Genomic DNA, 17,405 nt, shown 5'->3' with positions numbered 1-17,405 from the left:
AGGATCTTAATTTAAGTTTTAGATATGTTTTCTGCATTTTGCAACCAAAAAGCATCTTTGTAACATAGCCTAAATGTCAGCTAGTATAAAAAAATTCACTTTAAAAATCAACTCAATATATCTCATTGCAGAAGGCATTGTGGTATCCCCCAGCTATATGTAAGAAATCTGAGTAGGCATAATAGTTTATTTGCATCTCTTTCTTTCTAACTTCTATAACAATAATGGTATATGTGCATAACTTTTCTCCACTTCTGAAGTCTAAGATTTTTGGAACTGAAGATATATCTATTATAAATACCCAATAAATATTTGTTGAACAAATGAATGATTGCATGGATGAAGAGAAAGATTTATAAAAGGAATTCTCTAAGGCTTTTTACATCATCCAGATGTTTGGCATCACAGAGACACTTCCGAAAAAGAAATAAATTAATTGGTAATAAACAATGTTTTCTCTTTAGCTCTCACTCAAATCATTGTGAACCAGCCACATAACCACAATGTTCTAGCTGCATGTTTGTGCTTCATCAACTTTCACAGCCAAACACCTGCAGTTAACCAGCCATGCATACCAAAGTATTTTTAACATGACTCAAATTGATCTGGGGAGTTGACAATCTCTCAGGGTCCAGCTGAATACCAAATTAAATGTCAGTATTTTCACAGAGATTCTTTTAATAATATTGGCGAGCTTGATATTTCCCTTCTTTCATTAAGTGATGCACTGTCCTGAGTATTCTCTGCCCTATCTCTTCCACTGGAGTAATGATGTGGCTATTGCTATTGTGGATAAACTGAAAAAATCTAGATGCTCTAGGTGGTTTTCTTGTCAAATTCTGTACATGATGGTTTTTGACTACCTAATATTTTGCCAGACAACCATACTGAGATTAAAATTATGTATCTATAAATTTAGAGATATAAATATATACATACATATACATTCAGTGACTTATACAGTTGATGAAAAGAAACACTTTAATTATTAAGTTCTAGAGAAAAACTCTAATCACTAAATAATTTGTGGAAAGGGGAATTAAAACATAAGTTTACTTTTGTGTAAAAATATTTTGAAATTGATACATAGTCTTTTCATAACATGCATTTTCTATGAACATTTTGATGACCCCCTCATAAATATTATTTTCAAGGATTTTCCATAAACTTTTTGAGATACTTTGAATTAATAATCTACTGTGAAACAGTCTCAAAATTTAGTGACTCAAAATGACAATAAAAAGTTAATAACCCACTCCCCCTATGAAAGACAATGCCAGTGTTTCTTAGTTATGATGGTTTCTCTCACAGACACTCCTTATATTTCATTCCATGGATTACAAGTAAAAAACATTGCTGACATTCTCTCTCCCTTTAAGGGAGTAGTGAAACCAGGATTATTATTATCTATCACCTTTAAACTAGACTCCGAGACTTTTAAAATCCAGCTGAAATTGTTCTCTGCTCCAGAAATCAAAAATATCTCTGACAACTACATGTCATCTTTCCTTGTGCTGCCATTAAAACTCAAAGCTGGATGCACTATAAAAAAAAAACCTGCTATCTTACCTGTTCTAGGTATTATTTCCTTGACATGTTTCTAAAGCTACGCATATTTGAATCTGTTGCTTATGTAGTATGCCTTGAATTATACCTGAAATCTCCCATCCCTAATCTAAGGCCTACCAATAGAATAAGATAACTGAAATTCATACCATTTTTATATTTTTCCTAGTCCATATTAATTGTTATAGCATGGGCAAATGTGACAAATTGAGCGAAAAGAGAGAAATATCAAAAACTCAGAATTTGCTTGCCATAGATCTTCTAGTTACCTGAATGGAAGTTTCCTTTCTACCCTTATGATCATAAGAAACTATATTACAACTGGGTGCTAGCCTCTATTTCTAAACTTTTTATGGAATATATGAGTTTTCATGTTTTCTCTAATTTTTATATTGAATTGTAGAAAAAAAGATCTTCACAAGGTGTTAAAGAGGGATTCAAGCTACTTTGAAGCCACCTGAGCAGACAACAAGGTTATTTTGCCTAGAAATCTTTTGAACTTCTCCCTGGGATCCCACACAGCATGGTGCAGGTAGAGTTTCCCAGGGACTTGGCTCCCGCCAGGAACTTTTGATCATGCCCACATGAAGCGCTGTGACGCTCCCGCCTGAAATTAGTCAAGCACATGAAAGTCACCACATTTTGAAACCTAGACAAAAATAAAGCAAAGATTAGAAGTCCGGAGCTTGTTACAATTCAGATCCATTGCATTTAATTCAGTATGCATTTATTTTAAAAAGTACGATGTACAAAGCATTGAACATAGTCTAAAGGAGTTCCCCTCACAGAGAAAAAGCCAAATCTCACAGATTAGTCCATGTCAGCAATTACCTTAGGCATTAGACATACATCTCTTTTGCTTAGTGCAGAGCTAAGATTGAGCTTGGGGCCATCAAAGAAGGAGGTACCTTTCTCTGAAGGGAGGAGAGAACTTCCACTTTGACTATGACCCTGTCGGAATAAGATCGAAGTCGGCGAACTCAAAAGGCTTCCATAGCCTTGGCAACTCATGACTAGAGCCTAGGGAGATTACTGACGCCATAAATTAGAGTGTCAAATTGTTAAGTCAACAACAGGAGTCACTGTGTACTTACTTCTCATGTGGGATCTGTCCTTAATGTGTTGTCTAATGTGCAGTGATGCTATAACTAGTACTGAAACAGTATTTTACACTTTGTGTTTCTGTGTGGGTGCAAACTGATGCAATCTTTACTTAATATATACTAAATTGATCTTCTGTGTATAAAGATAATTGGAAATGAATCTTGATGTGAATGGAATGGGAGAGGGAGCGGGAGATGGGAGGGGTGCAAGTGGAAGGGAAATTATAGAGGTGGGAAGCCACTGTAATCCATAAACTATATTTTGGAAATTTATATTTACTAAATAAAAGTTAAAAAAAAAGATTGAGCTTGGCATGTTAAAATATTGACAAGAAACGAGATGTTTAATTCCTTTAGATTACCATGAAGTAACTTGTAGTGCTACCTGAAGCTAATTCTTAGAACATTTAAGCACACTCATCTTGATACCCAAAGGTAAATGCTGCTGCATTTCGAATCTGCAGAGTTTTCAGCTGCTCCAACTTAACATATTAAATCCTATTATTAGAGTAGATAGAACCATACTTGAGCCGGAGGCAAAAGGGAAAATGAAATTGTCAATCTGAAGACACTCAACAAAGTACTATGCCATATTCTGAACCACGAAGTAGAAGTGAATAAAAGCTCTACAATTAAAACAGTGTTCACACACCATTGTCAACCTTTGCAGACCCTCCCGGGAGAGGCCAGAGGGCTGTGCTGGCTGGGAACCGTGCACTGATTAGAAACAACTGTTCCTGTTGCACAATAATTCAAGGTTGCAAGGCAAACAAGCAATAGCCTGGCTTTATTGAAATTTTGTTCATCATGTATTTTTTACATTAATTTTGATTTTTTTGATTTTTTTATTTTATGGGGGTGGAAAAAGCCATTGTAATCCAAAGCTGTACTTTGGAAATTTATATTCATTAAATAAAAGTTTAAAAATATTATATTCAAATATTGTAATGAATGATTTGTGGGCTCCCCTCGGATTTTGCTTTGATGCAAGTGATGCTAACCATAGCCAGTTTCAAAGTTTCTTTCCCATCCCTCTGGGACCACCCTCAGTGAACAGTTAGGTGATCACAATGTCAGACAATGAATGGAGCAGTGCTAAGAAAATGATCCTAGCTAATGCAAGACATGAAAATGAAACAATGCTCACAATATCGTACCTTTATGAGAGTTAAAATTAAGCATATTTCCTTAGCAATTTTTCAATTGAGGCATTTTGAATTATTTAATCTTAGTTTAATCAACATTTAAGAGGCTAGTTTTAAGTGGTGTTACAATAATTGCACATATTTTCAGATACTTTTATAACCACTATTTTGTGTAAAACCTAGCTGAAAATATTAGATCCCTCTGCATATTTCAAGGAAATAGAATTTTAAAAAATAAAAATATTAAGCCATTAAAAATGAGTAAAGTAATAATGCTTTTTGAATGTTTGTGACTATATTCATTTAGAGCCCACTGAGTGATACAGGGGAGCTAAATAACCTCACTTCTAGCTTATTCTGAGTTAAACACACACCACCTCCTCCATGACTAACTGAACAGATTTTCCTCAGCTAAATAGCCTAGGTCAAATACTCTGATCAGTGAAAGTTCTGTCAGTGAACATTGTGTAAACAGGAAGGGAAGGGAAGGGAAGGGAAGGGAGGAAGGGAGGAAGGGAGGAAGGGAGGAAGGGAGGAAGGGAGGAAGGGAGGAAGGAAGGAAGGAAGGAAGGAAGGAAGGAAGGAAGGAGGGAAGTGAGGGAGGGAGGAAGGGAGGGAGAGAAGGAAGGAAGGGAAGGAGGGGGGGAGGGAGGGAAGGGGGAGGGGGAGGGGGAGGGAGGAAGAAACTTTCACGCTGATTATATATTCTCTGCTTACTGAAAGACAAAGATAGGAAAATAACTTTATTCAATTATTTGTCCTAGATCTTAGAGTCAATGAACCATCCGTAAAAAATATACTGGCTGAATAAATTTCTCTATTTCTTTTAAAGAGCAGAGAAAGATTTGGGGTCGCAAAATTGATGATCAGAGTGTGTCTGCTTGTGGATAAATGAACCCAGGAAATTCATGACATGCATTCATTTCCAAAAGCTGACCAAAATAGTCTTACAATCATAATTTGTATGTGATTTGATAGACACTATCAAAAGATAACAGTTTTTCTACAATAAAGTTCTAAGACATTTATTTTTAAATTGACAGTCTGTACTCTCTTGATTTTTTGAATTTCCCTTTATATTCTGAGTAGCATTGAATTTATAAACCACATTTGCTATTCTTCATTAAGCTACAGATTATTGCTTTGATTTTGTCACAGCTCTGGGGATTGTTACACACAGTCAACTTTGTTCTTCATTGCAGTAATGGCTTTTGAATTTTGATCTTGTACATTTGGGTTCCCCCTTCTTTCCCCTTTTTTCTTTCCAAGGAGAGTAGCCAGTCTCTTCACCTCAACACTTAGTGAGTCACTTTTAATTTTGGCTCTCAGAGGAAACATCTCAGGAATGTCCTTACAAGTTGTTTTCTTTTTTTTTTTTTTTTTTAATTTTTTGACAGGCAGAGTGGACAGTGAGAGAGAGACAGAGAGAAAGGTCTTCCTTTTGCCGTTGGTTCACCCTCCAATGGCCGCCGCGGTAGCGCGCTGTGGCTGGCGCACTGCGCTGATCCGATGGCAGGAGCCAGGTGCTTCTCCTGGTCTCCCATGGGGTGCAGGGCCCAAGCTCTTGGGCCATCCTCCACTGCACTCCCTGGCCACAGCAAAGAGCTGGCCTGGAAGAGGGGCAACCGGGACAGGATCGGTGCCCCGACTGGGACTAGAACCCGGTGTGCCGGCGTCGCAAGGTGGAGGATTAGCCTAGTGAGCCACGGCACCGGCCAAGTTGTTTTCTTTTATACTAACTCATCAACTGGCTTTGGAGTCAGAACTTATTTAACTCCAACAAGCCGCATGGCCCTAGTCTAGACAATTAACTCCACCTCCCTGACCCTCTTTCTCATCAGCTTTACATGAACAGTAGAGCTAACCTGAGGGCAGAATTGTAGGGATTAAAGCAATTACACAGTAAATGTACCTTGTACTTATTACTACAATTTCAGAAGGTTCAATCTAATAGTAAGGACTCAACAGACACTGGCTTCTGTTCTTCTCCTGGAAAAAGACTGGCAGGGCAGGGGCTTTCAGGGTAATTCCCTGGCCCAAGAGGAAAGGCATCATATCTTGCACACTATCCATTGAACGCAAGATGAACACTGAGCACAGGACATTAGCTTAAGGGGTCATCTAAGACAATTGATTCTTTTTGCTTTTATTACATACTATTGTCAGTCATGCAGAAAATTCAACCACAGGCTGCCTGTCCTATCTTTGGTAGAACTTTGATAGAAGGACATATGATTATTTTCTTTTCATTTCTTTGGTCATTTTTCAGAACTCTGAAGATTTGTATTTGCTGAAGTACACAATAATTTTCTTTTCCTCCTTAGAATAGCCCAACATGAAATCCTAATTTCTTAAGCACCAAAGGTTTTCTTAAATTCCTATCACAAGTTGGCATGACCCAAGATAAAAAAAAGCATTTCTGTAAAGAAGGCACTGTTTTGAGCAGGCAATTGAATAAAAACATTCTCTTACAGCAGCATAGCCTTGGTTTCTATGTTGAGCAACAAAGATACCTGAAGTTTTATTCCAACTTCTAGAGATGTCTGTGCTTTCTTTAATAAAGGCTGACTTCTTTTTCCTTTCCTCATTCCCAGTGAGGCAAACCCTCCTTCTATTTCTACAATACCTCAGTTCCCTTACAGCGCAAGGCTATGACTTTAATGTGCACCCCATGTCTGGCCTAGAAATGTGGGAACAAGCCACAGGGATGAGACTGTAAACCAGGCCATGAAATTTAATATGCATAGACTGAGAATTACTTTCTAATGATGCTCAGCCAGAGCAACAAAAATATAACAGCATTTCTGCAAAGCATTTGTTATTCTTGCAAGCTTTATTATTAATTTATTTAGAAAGATGGTTGGCATAAATGGGTGGGGGCTGTAGAAACTCGAACTAGGTTTATAGATTCATTCCTGTTTTCCTCTCAAGGACTTAGTCTAATGTTTCCCACATGTTTTGTTTTCATGGATTTTTTTCAGTTCTTCTTCAGGTTTCACCATTATGTACATCACATTTTCATCAACCCAAAACATTATTCCGACACTCTGAAAACTGGCTTTTGAAACAAAGCAAAATTGGTCTTGATGTTATTAAAACGTGTTAGTTACATTTTTCTTATAAATATTTTTAATAACAAGTAATCATTTGATTAAATTTCTGTTGTCTTCATACTTAAAATTTGTGGGTGATAATTATTAATTTCTTACATTTTTCTTACAAATTTTTTTAAATCACAAGTAATCTCTTGATTAAATTTCTGTTGTCTTCATACTTAAAATTTGTGGGTGATAATTATTAATTTCTTACATTTTTCTTACAAATTTTTTTAAATCACAAGTAATCTCTTGATTAAATTTCTGTTGTCTTCATACTTAAAATTTGTGGGTGATAATTATTAATTTCTTACTTATAAAAATATGTGTCCTTGTTGGTTATGTTTTAAGCTTTAACTGAAGAAGACATGAAGAAATTATTATGATTCCTCTTCAGCATCTCAAAATCAAAATGTTTCTATTTACCTCAAATAATAGCAATTGACCCAAAATGTTAACTACCTCTAGATTTGCATGGATGAATTTCCTTTTCTTTCTTCCTTCATACTTCTTTTTCTCCACATTTTATTAACTTCTACAATAAGCATTTACTGTTTTAGTAACATATTAAAATAATTTAATTAAATAAGGCATAAACTAATTTTTCATAAGGACAATGTTCTCCACAGTGGAGACAGGGTTTTAAACAAGATTCTGAATGGAAGTGTACCATGGCTGACACAAGAAGAGAGGGGCAAAGCTCAGAAAGAAATGATAGGTGAGGATTTTTTTTCACAAGGAAATATCATCTAGTAGCCAGTTTTTAAGCATGATTACATTCACTGTAATTTTCACAACAAGAATAGTATAAGATCAAATTTGTACTTAATAATGATAATTCCTATAGTAAAGTTACACAAACCAGATAATATATTTAAATATATATTATTTATCTGTATATTGATTATATATGTAATAACGTATTCCCTTTTTAAACATTAATTTATTTGAAAATCCCAAAGAGAACAAAGAAAGAGACAAAAATGTACAGAGAGATCTTTCATCCTCTGGTTCACTCCTTATAAGAGCTGGGGCTGGGTCAGACCAAACCCAGCAGCCCAGAATTTAATTCAGGTTTCCAAAGTGATGGCAGGGATTCAACTACTTGAGACATAGCCTTCTGCCTTCTAGGTACACATTAGCAGAAAACTGAAATTAAAAGCAGAACTGAGATTTGAACCCAGGCACTCCTATATAGGATGCAGATGGTCCAATGATATCTGTCAGCTATGGTTCCAAAAAACCACCCATTATAATATATTCTCATTGGTTGATTGTTGATTATCTTTCTGTCTAGGTAATTGACTTTCAAAAACTTTTTGTCCGTAATCCACAATAATAAATATATTTTGTATCACAACCCAGTATTCCTAAGCATACACATGTGCAGACACACACACACACACACATATATATATATATATACATATGTTCACATCATACATCTAGATCTATGTCAATATCTATATCTTCAAAAAAGAAAATTGCTATGCTACAGTCACCTACCCTAGCAACACAGAATGTACCCTATTCTCTTTCATCATATTCTATCATTTATAAAAAAAATGCTAGGGGATGGGAGGTGGCACAATGGGTTAAACTTTCTTTTAGAATGCCTGTATTCCATGTTGGAGTGCCTAGTTCAAGTCATAACTACACTGCTTCCAATCCAGTTTCCTGCTAATGTGATCCTGGGAGGCAGCAGGTAAGGACTCAAGTACTTGACACCAACATGACAGAACCAGAGCTCTAGACCCCTGGCTTTGACCTGGCCCAGCAGTGGCTGTTGCAGACATTTTGGCGAATGAACCAGTGGATTGAAGATCTCTCTTTTTCTGTTGTTCTTTGAAATAAATAAATGAATGAATAAAGAAAGAAATGCTGGTTGTGATCTCCTGAACCAGTCCCATGATGTTTTCGTGGAGAGTGGTCTACAGTTTGAAAATGACTAGTTTAGTACATGCGTAGGTGACAAACTCCCTCTGCATGAAAGCAGAAGTTGAGCAAACATTGTTGTAGCAATCCTGACTTAATAAAAAAATGCCCGGGGCCATGGATGTATAAAAGACAAAATAGTGCTCTAGATAAAGTCATCATGAGTAATTTAGGGACTTTTCAATGGGAGCAAGAAAAGGGAACTGCAAATGACTGTAGTGTTGTGTACAGAGCAGAACTGAAGCAAGTGATTCTGTGGACAGAGTTGGAAACACTAGAAATGGGTACGGGCTTGAGCACTTGATGTGACCTTTCATCCTTCAGACTGAAATTTTTCAGCTATTTTTCTAGTTCCAAATGATCAAACTTGTCAGTGTGTATTGTTTGTATTTTATGATTTCTGTGTATTTTATTTTCCGTTAATGCGAAAGTGTTACACAGTGAGTTGGACTGATTTCCTCTTCCTTCACCATTTGCCACAGTCCTGAATATGGTGTTCTGCAAGAACACTAGTGCCAGAAATGCTACAAAATGAATCACTTGGCCAAAATATGTTTCTTTAAAAGTTTTACGTGTGCAGTTCTATCCTTGTCCTTACTGTTTGGCTCTCAGGGACCACTGAGTGTCATGTTCTGTACATGAACGGGAGAGGACATTGCACTAAAACAGAACTTACTTCAAATCACATCTGCTGACACTTGGTGTGCTTGTGACCCTGGAGAAGGTCACAGTTTCTTGATTAGTAAAAATGTTGCCAGTTGCCAGGGATAGACTCTTAAATCCATATGGTCTGACAGAAAGTTCCAGGGGAATCCAGTCCTAGGGAGGCCCTCACAGTATCAAGAGATGTACCTTCAGGAGCTCCGTGGAGTTCCCGCAGTAAATACTTGGGGAAAACATATCCCCTCGTGCTTCCAGTAGGAGGAGGTGAAAGAGCCATTTTGAAACACACCAGAATGCTCTATTCTTCATAAGCTCAGCTCTCGGGAGAAACTATTTAACCAGAGTCTACCCTGCTGGGGCATTATCAGAGTTGAACTGTCCTGGTGTTAGAGAAATTTCCAACTCCACTTAGCACGTGGTTCTTCAAGGCAAGAGGAAGGGTACCGTGCTGTGAAACACTTGTGAGGTTACAACATGGTGGCACAGCCTCACTAAATGAGTGACTCAACCGTGGGACTAAACAGAGCACCTCTACTGTCCTCACACCTTGCTAAAAGTGTGTGTTACTAAAGGTCTGCTCACTGAGCTTCCTTATACCCACTACAACAGGTCCACCTCTCAATAAAAAAAAACTATAAGGCATGTGAAAAGGCAAAAACATAGTCTGAAGAAACTGAATAAATATCAGAATCAGCCACATAGGGAAGAAATTTTGGAATCAGACCAAAAAATTTTTTTAACTTTTATTTAATGAATATAAATTTCCAGTGTACAGCTTATGGATTACAATGGCTTCCCCCTCCCATAACTTCCCTCCCACCCACAACCCTCCCCTCTCCCACTCCCTCTCCCATTCCATTCAAATAAAGATTCATTTGCAATTCTCTTTATATACAGAAGATCAATTTAGTATAAAGATTTCAACAGTTTGCACCCACATAGAAACACAAAGTGAAACATACTGTTTGAGAACTAGTTATAGCATTAAATCAAAATGTACAGCACATTATGGACAGAGATCCCACATGAGGAGCAAGTGCACAGTGACTCCTGTTGTTAACCCAACAAATTGACACTCTAGTTTATGGTGCCAGTAACCACCCTAGGCTGTCGTCATGAGTTGCCAAGGCTATGGAAGCCTTCCAAGTTTGCCGACTCTGATCATATTTAGACAAGGTCATAAAAGACAGGGTGAGGATAGTAACCAATGATCCTAAGAGAGGCATTAACCAGGGGAATCAGACCAAAAATTTTTAAAGACTATGATTAGTATGATATTAACTTTAATGGTGAAAATAGACACCATGCAAAATGAAGTGGATAATGTAAGGAAATGAAGGAAATATTAAGAAAGACACACTTAAAACACTAGATATCAAAACACTGTAACAAAGAATGCATTCATAAGCAGAAACTTCCAAAATGGAAAACCACAGAGAAAAGGGAAGAAGAAAAAACAAAACAAATATTTAAGTTCTGTGGGAAAACTATAAAAGTTGTGGGACATTCTGGCCTAAACGTTAAGATGCTGCGATGGATCCCTGCATCCTATGGTTGAATGCCTCGATTTGGTGCCTGCCTCCAGCTCCTGACTGCAGCTTCCCGCCAAGAAGAGGCAGCAGAGATGGCTCAAGTAATTGGGTTCCTGCCATCTGTCTGGGAGAGCCAGGTTGAGTTCCCACCTCCTGGCTTTGACCTTAGCCTAGCCCTGTCTGTCACAGGCATTTAAAGAGTGAATATTAATGAATGAAAATCCTCTCTCTTTCTCTCTATCTCTGTGTGTGTGTGTGTTTATGTGTGTATATGTTTATGTGTGTGTGTGTCTTGTCCCTCTACCTCTAAAACACATTTTTAAAAAAATGAAAAATGGAACCAGATGGAAAAGAAAGAAAGGAATGGAAGAAATGCTAGAAACCTGGAAGTGATAATGATTAAAATTCCCCCAAATTAATGTAAGATTCTAAATTATAGTTCCAGAAAGCTCAGAGAATGACAAACAGGATAAATGCTGAAAAAACACGTGAACACAATCATATTCAACTATAAAAAGTTAAAGATTTTACCTCTCTTCAAAATCCATAACAAAAAGAGAGCAGAGTGAAATATACAAAGAAATGTGTGAGATAAAAAGAGTAACCTGGAATTCTGTACTCTGAAATTAGCCTTCAAAAGTGAAAGCCTTCAAAAACAATAAAGACATTCTCAGACAAACAAAAACTTAGTGACTTTATTGCCAGTGGCATACCTTGCAATAAATATTTGAAGAAGCTGATCAGCAAGAAGAAAAGTAATCCAGGTAAAAACTTAGACCTACATAATGATAGGAAGACCAAAAATGAGGAAATAGGTGAAAGTAAAATAATAAATAAATAAAATAAATAAAAACGTTTTGGCCTTTCTCATTCTTAACCTAAGAGATAACAATTTGTTCAAAATAATAACAGCATTTTTTATTATATATGCTTTTAGAAGTTTATAAGAATAAAATTAAGGAGAGCAGGTAACAGGACAGATTGGAAAATTAAGATTGTTTTGATATTACAAATTATTCACACTACCCATGAATGTGGCATTGTAGTTTTTGAAAGTGGGTTTGAATTAATTGTAAATTTTATTTTAGGCTCCAACTTTCCATATTGGAGTGTTTGGGATGGAGTTTCACTTCCACCTCTGCTTCCAATCCAGGGTCCTGCCAATGCACAAAGGAAGCAGCAGATGATTGCTCCAGTTCTGAGCTGCCACCCATGCGGAAGATCCATCTTGCATTCTTGGCTCTTGGCTTTGGCCTGGCCCAGCCCCAGCACTAGTAGTAGGCATGTGGGGAGTGAACCATTGAACCAGGGGCAGATCTCTCCCACTCTTTATCATTCTGCTTCTCAAAAAAATAAAATGAATAAATAAACATTTTAAAAGTCAAAAAGGAGAAAACCAATACACTAATAAGGGAGAAAATACACTTATAAAATGATTAACTAAAGACACAAAATACAGAAAGAGAGGAAGACAAAAATGTAAATAAAGAACAGGGCAATGTTCTTAAATAACAACTTTGAACTTCAGCAACTTAAATACAGAGATTATCTGGGTGGATCAAAAATCAATACCCAACTATATACTGCCTGTAAGAAACCCATTGAAATGCAAAGACCCATGAAGATGAAAAGTAAATGAACAGAGAAAAATGATGCCATGTTAGCCAAATCAAAACGAGAGGGGGGGCTCACTGTGGCTAAGTGGGCTAAGCCTTCACCTGCAGCACCAGTTCTAGTCCCAGCTGCTCCTCTTCCCATCTAACTCTCTGCTATAGCCTGGAAAAGCAGCAGAAGATGTCCCAAGCTCTTAGACCCCTGAGCCGAATGGGAGATCTGGAAGAAGTTCCTGGCTCCTGGCTTCCAATCAGCCCAGTTCCAGCTGTTGCGGCCATATGGGGAGTGTACCAGTGGATGGAAGACCTTTCTCTCTGTCTCTCCCTCTTTCTGTCTGTAAGTCTACCTCTCAAATAAATAAATAAAATCCTTTAAAAAAGGGGGTGATGAGTAACTACATTAATTTTAGAACTATCTTCAAGGAAGGAAAGATACAGGGATATAGAAGGGCAAAACGTAATGATAAGGAATTCAGTTCTAAGGAGACATAAGAATCCTCAATTTCTTTCTTTCTTTCTTTCTTTCTTTCTTTCTTTCTTTCTTTCTTTCTTTCTTTCTTTCTTTCTTTCATTCTTCCTTTCTTCCTTCCTTCCTTCCTTCCTTCCTGCCTTCCTGCCTTCCTGCCTTCCTTCCTTCCTTCCTTCCTTTCTTTCTTTCAACAGGCAGAGTTAGACAGAGAGACAGAAAGAAAGGTCTTCCTTTCGTTGGTTCACCCTCCAAAATGGCCACTACCGCCGGCGCACTGCGCTGATCTGAAGCCAGGAACCAGGTGCTTCTCCTGGTCTCCCATGCAGGAGCAAGGCCCAAGGACTTGGGCCATCGTCCACTGCCTTCCCAGGCCACAACAGAGAGCTGGCCTGGAAGAGGAGCAGAACCAGTGCCCCAACCAGGACTAGAACCCCGGAGTGCTGGCGCCACACGCGGAGGATTAGCCAAGTGAGCTGCAGCGCCAACCACAAATCCTTAATTTCTATGCCACCAAGAAGAGTGCTAGGGGCTGGCGCCGTGGCTAACTCAGGCGTGGTTAATCCCCCGCCTGCAGAGCCAGCATCCCATATAGGCGCAAAGTTCTAGTCCTGGTTGCTCCTCTTCCAGTCCAGCTCTCTGCTGTGGCCCAGGAAGGCCATGGAGGATGGCCCAAGTGCTTGGGCCCTGCACCCGCATGGGAGACCAGGAGGAAGCACCTGGTTCCTGGCTTCGGATAGGCGCAGCTCTGGCCGTGGTGGCCATTTTGGGGGTGAACCAACGGAAGGAAGACCTTTCTCTCTCTTTCTCTCTCTTTCCCTCTGTCTAACTCTGTCAAATAAATAAATAAGAGTGCTAAAACAACATGAGGCAAATGATGACAGCACTACAAGTAGAAACAGATGAGTCAATTAATAGAGCTGGAGTCTGGAAAGCCCCTCTACTAGAAATGAACACATCCATGAGGAATAAAATCAATAAAGAAGTAGTTGAATTTAAAAACTCCATCAATCAGCTGTATATAATGACCAGAACTCTAGAAATGTTTTAAAATATTTTGAAGTAAATAAAAATGAAAACACAACTGATCAAAATCTGTGGGATGCAGCAACAGCAGTACTTAGAGGAAAATATATAATACTAATAAAACAAACTAGAAAAGAAGAAATATCTAAAATCAATTCTTTAAGTTTTTACTTTGAGAAACTAAAAAGAGAATAAATTAAATATAAAAGGAAATTTTAAAAAAAAGAAAGAAGCAATAATCAATAATTTTAAAAAATAGGAATTCAATAGATAAAATCAACAAAATCAAATGATGATCTGATTCTTCAGAAAGATCAATAAAAGCTTTCAGAACAACAGAAGCAGAAGGAATAGTTCCTAACTCATTCTAAGAGATAAATGTTACCCTACTCCCAGAACTGGAAAAAGACATTACAAGAAATGAAACACGAAGACCAACATGTTTCATACACATATAAATGCAAAAATTCTCAATAAACTATTAGCAAATCAAATACAACAATGTGAAAAATAATTATATACCAGTACCATAAAGGATTTATCTCAGGTACACAAGAATGGAACAACAATTTTAAAAAATCATATAAATCATATCAACAAACTAAAAAAGAAAACAAATCATATGATCATATCAACTGATCAGGAAAAGCACTTGAGAATTTGCAAAACCTTCTCATGATTAAAGAAAAAGTATCTCAGTAAAGGAGGAATGGAGAGAAATTTTCTCAATTTAAGAAATAGTGCAGCCGGCGCCACGGCTCAGTAGGCTAATCCTCCACCTTGCGGTGCCGGCACACCGGGTTCTAGTCCCGGTTGGGGCACCGATCCTGTCCCGGTTGCCCCTCTTCCAGGCCAGCTCTCTGCTGTGGCCAGGGAGTGCAGTGGAGGATGGCCCAAGAGCTTGGGCCCTGCACCCCATGGGAGACCAGGAGAAGCACCTGGCTCCTGCCATAGGATCAGCGCGGTGCGCCGGCTGCAGCGCGCTACCGCGGCGGCCATTGGAGGGTGAACCAATGACAAAAGGAAGACCTTTCCTTTCTCTCTGTCTCTCTCTACTGTCCACTCTGCCTGTCCAAAAAAAAAATTAAAAATAAAAAAAAAATAGTGCAAAAGAATCTACAGCTAACATGTTACTTAATGGTGAGAAATTTGAAGTTTCTCAATGAGTTCAGGAACAACGTTCTTGTCTCACAGTTTCTTTCAACATTATACTGGAAATACAGGTTCACACAACAAAACAGAAAAAGGAAATAAAATGTATGCAGATTGAGAATAAATAAATAAAACTGTCATTGCCAATGACATGTTTATTTCAAAGAATCAATTAAAAAAACTCTCAGAACTAATTAAATGATTTTAGGAAGGTTGGAGGATACAAAGTTAATACAAATACAAATACAAATGTCAGCTATTTTTCCATATATAAGCAATGAACAAGAGGAATTTGAAATTGTAAATAATATCATTTATAAAGCACACAAAATGAATTTTTAAGTCCAAATCTAAAAATGCCTATGTAAGGTTCCCTATGAGGGAAACCAAAACTCTGATGAAAGTTATTAAAAACTAAATAAATGGAGAGATATTCAAATGTATGGATAGGAAGTCCCAATCTTGCCAAAACTTCATTTCTTCACAATTTGATCTTTATATTCAGTACAATCTCAATCATAATATAAGCTAGTTATTGTGTGGATATCAACAAATTGTGTATAAAGAGAATTGAAAGGGAGAGGGAGCGGGAGAGGGGAGGGTTGTGGGTGGGAGGGAAGTTATGAGAGGGGGAAGCCATTGTAATCCATAAGCTGTACAATGGAAATTATATTCATTAAATAAAAGTTAAAAAAAAAGAAGAAGAAAAAAGACAAAAAAAAAAAAAAAAGGACTCAGAATAGCCAGTGCACTATTAAAGAAATAAAACAATTTGGATACAGATGCTACCTGACTTCAAGATTCACTATAAAGTTTCAATAATCAAGATATTGTGGTATCAGAAAAAAAATATAGGCCAATTGAACAGAATAGAGACCACATAAAGACAGCTACATACACACAGTCAATTAGTGGTTAACAAAGAAGCAAAGGAAATCCAATGGTATGAAGCTAGAATTTTCAATAAATGATACTGGAACAATTGGGCATCCACATGCAAGAAAAATATAAACAGAGACTTTATAACCTTCACAAAGATAAACTCAAAATGGATAATAGACCTAAATGCAAAATGGAAAAGTGCAGAACCCCTAGAAAATAGCATAGTAGAAGACCTTAGATGATCTTGGATACAACAATGACTTTATAAATATGCATCAAAGGTACCACCCACTGAAGAAATAATTGGTAAGCTGGACTTCATTAAAATTAAACATTTCTCTGTGAAAGATAATGTCAAGAGAAAAGGAAGACAAGTCATTAACAGAGAGAAAATAGTGTCAAACAGCACATCTGATAAGCAATTGTAATCTAGAATATCAAAGAACGTGTACTATCCAACATTAAGAGAACACACAGTCTGATAAAAATAGGCCAAGGACATGAACAGATATCTCAACAAACAAGCTATAGCAACCTAGTAATTTGGTTCTTCTTTACTTACCCAAAAAAGCTAAAAATAGTTATGCCCATACAAAATCTTCATGCAGATATTTATATCAACTTTATGTATAACTGCCAAAACTTGGGAGCAGCCAGGATAGTCTTCAGTAAGTGAGCTGATTAATAAATGGTGGTATATACAAACATTGACACATTCAGTGCTAAAAAAAAAAAAAAAATGAACAAGGCCGGCGCCGTGGCTTAACAGGCTAATCCTCTGCCTTGCGGCGCCGGCATACCGGGTTCTAGTCCCGGTCGAGGAGCCGGATTCTATCCCGGTTGCCCCTCTTCCAGGCCAGCTCTCTGCTATGGCCCGGGAAGGCAGTGGAGGATGGCCCAAGTGTTTGGGCCCTGCACCAGCATGGGAGACCAGGAGAAGCACCTGGCTCCTGGCTTCGGATCAGTGAGATGCGCTGGCCGCAGCGGCCATTGGAGGATGAACCAACGGCAAAAGGAAGACCTTTCTCTCTGTCTCTCTCTCTCTCTCACTATCCACTCTGCCTGTCAAAACACAAACAAACAAACAAACAAACAAACAAACAAAACCAATGAACTATCAAGCCATGAAAAAATGTGGAGGAAACTCAAATGTACATTAAGTGAAAGAAGCCAGTTTGAAAAAAGCTACACGTGTTATGTGATTCCAACTTCAGGACCTTCTGGAAA

This window comes from Lepus europaeus, chromosome 2 (genome assembly GCF_033115175.1).
Source record: "Lepus europaeus isolate LE1 chromosome 2, mLepTim1.pri, whole genome shotgun sequence".
Lineage (NCBI taxonomy): Eukaryota > Metazoa > Chordata > Mammalia > Lagomorpha > Leporidae > Lepus > Lepus europaeus.
This window is presented reverse-complemented; position numbering follows the sequence as displayed.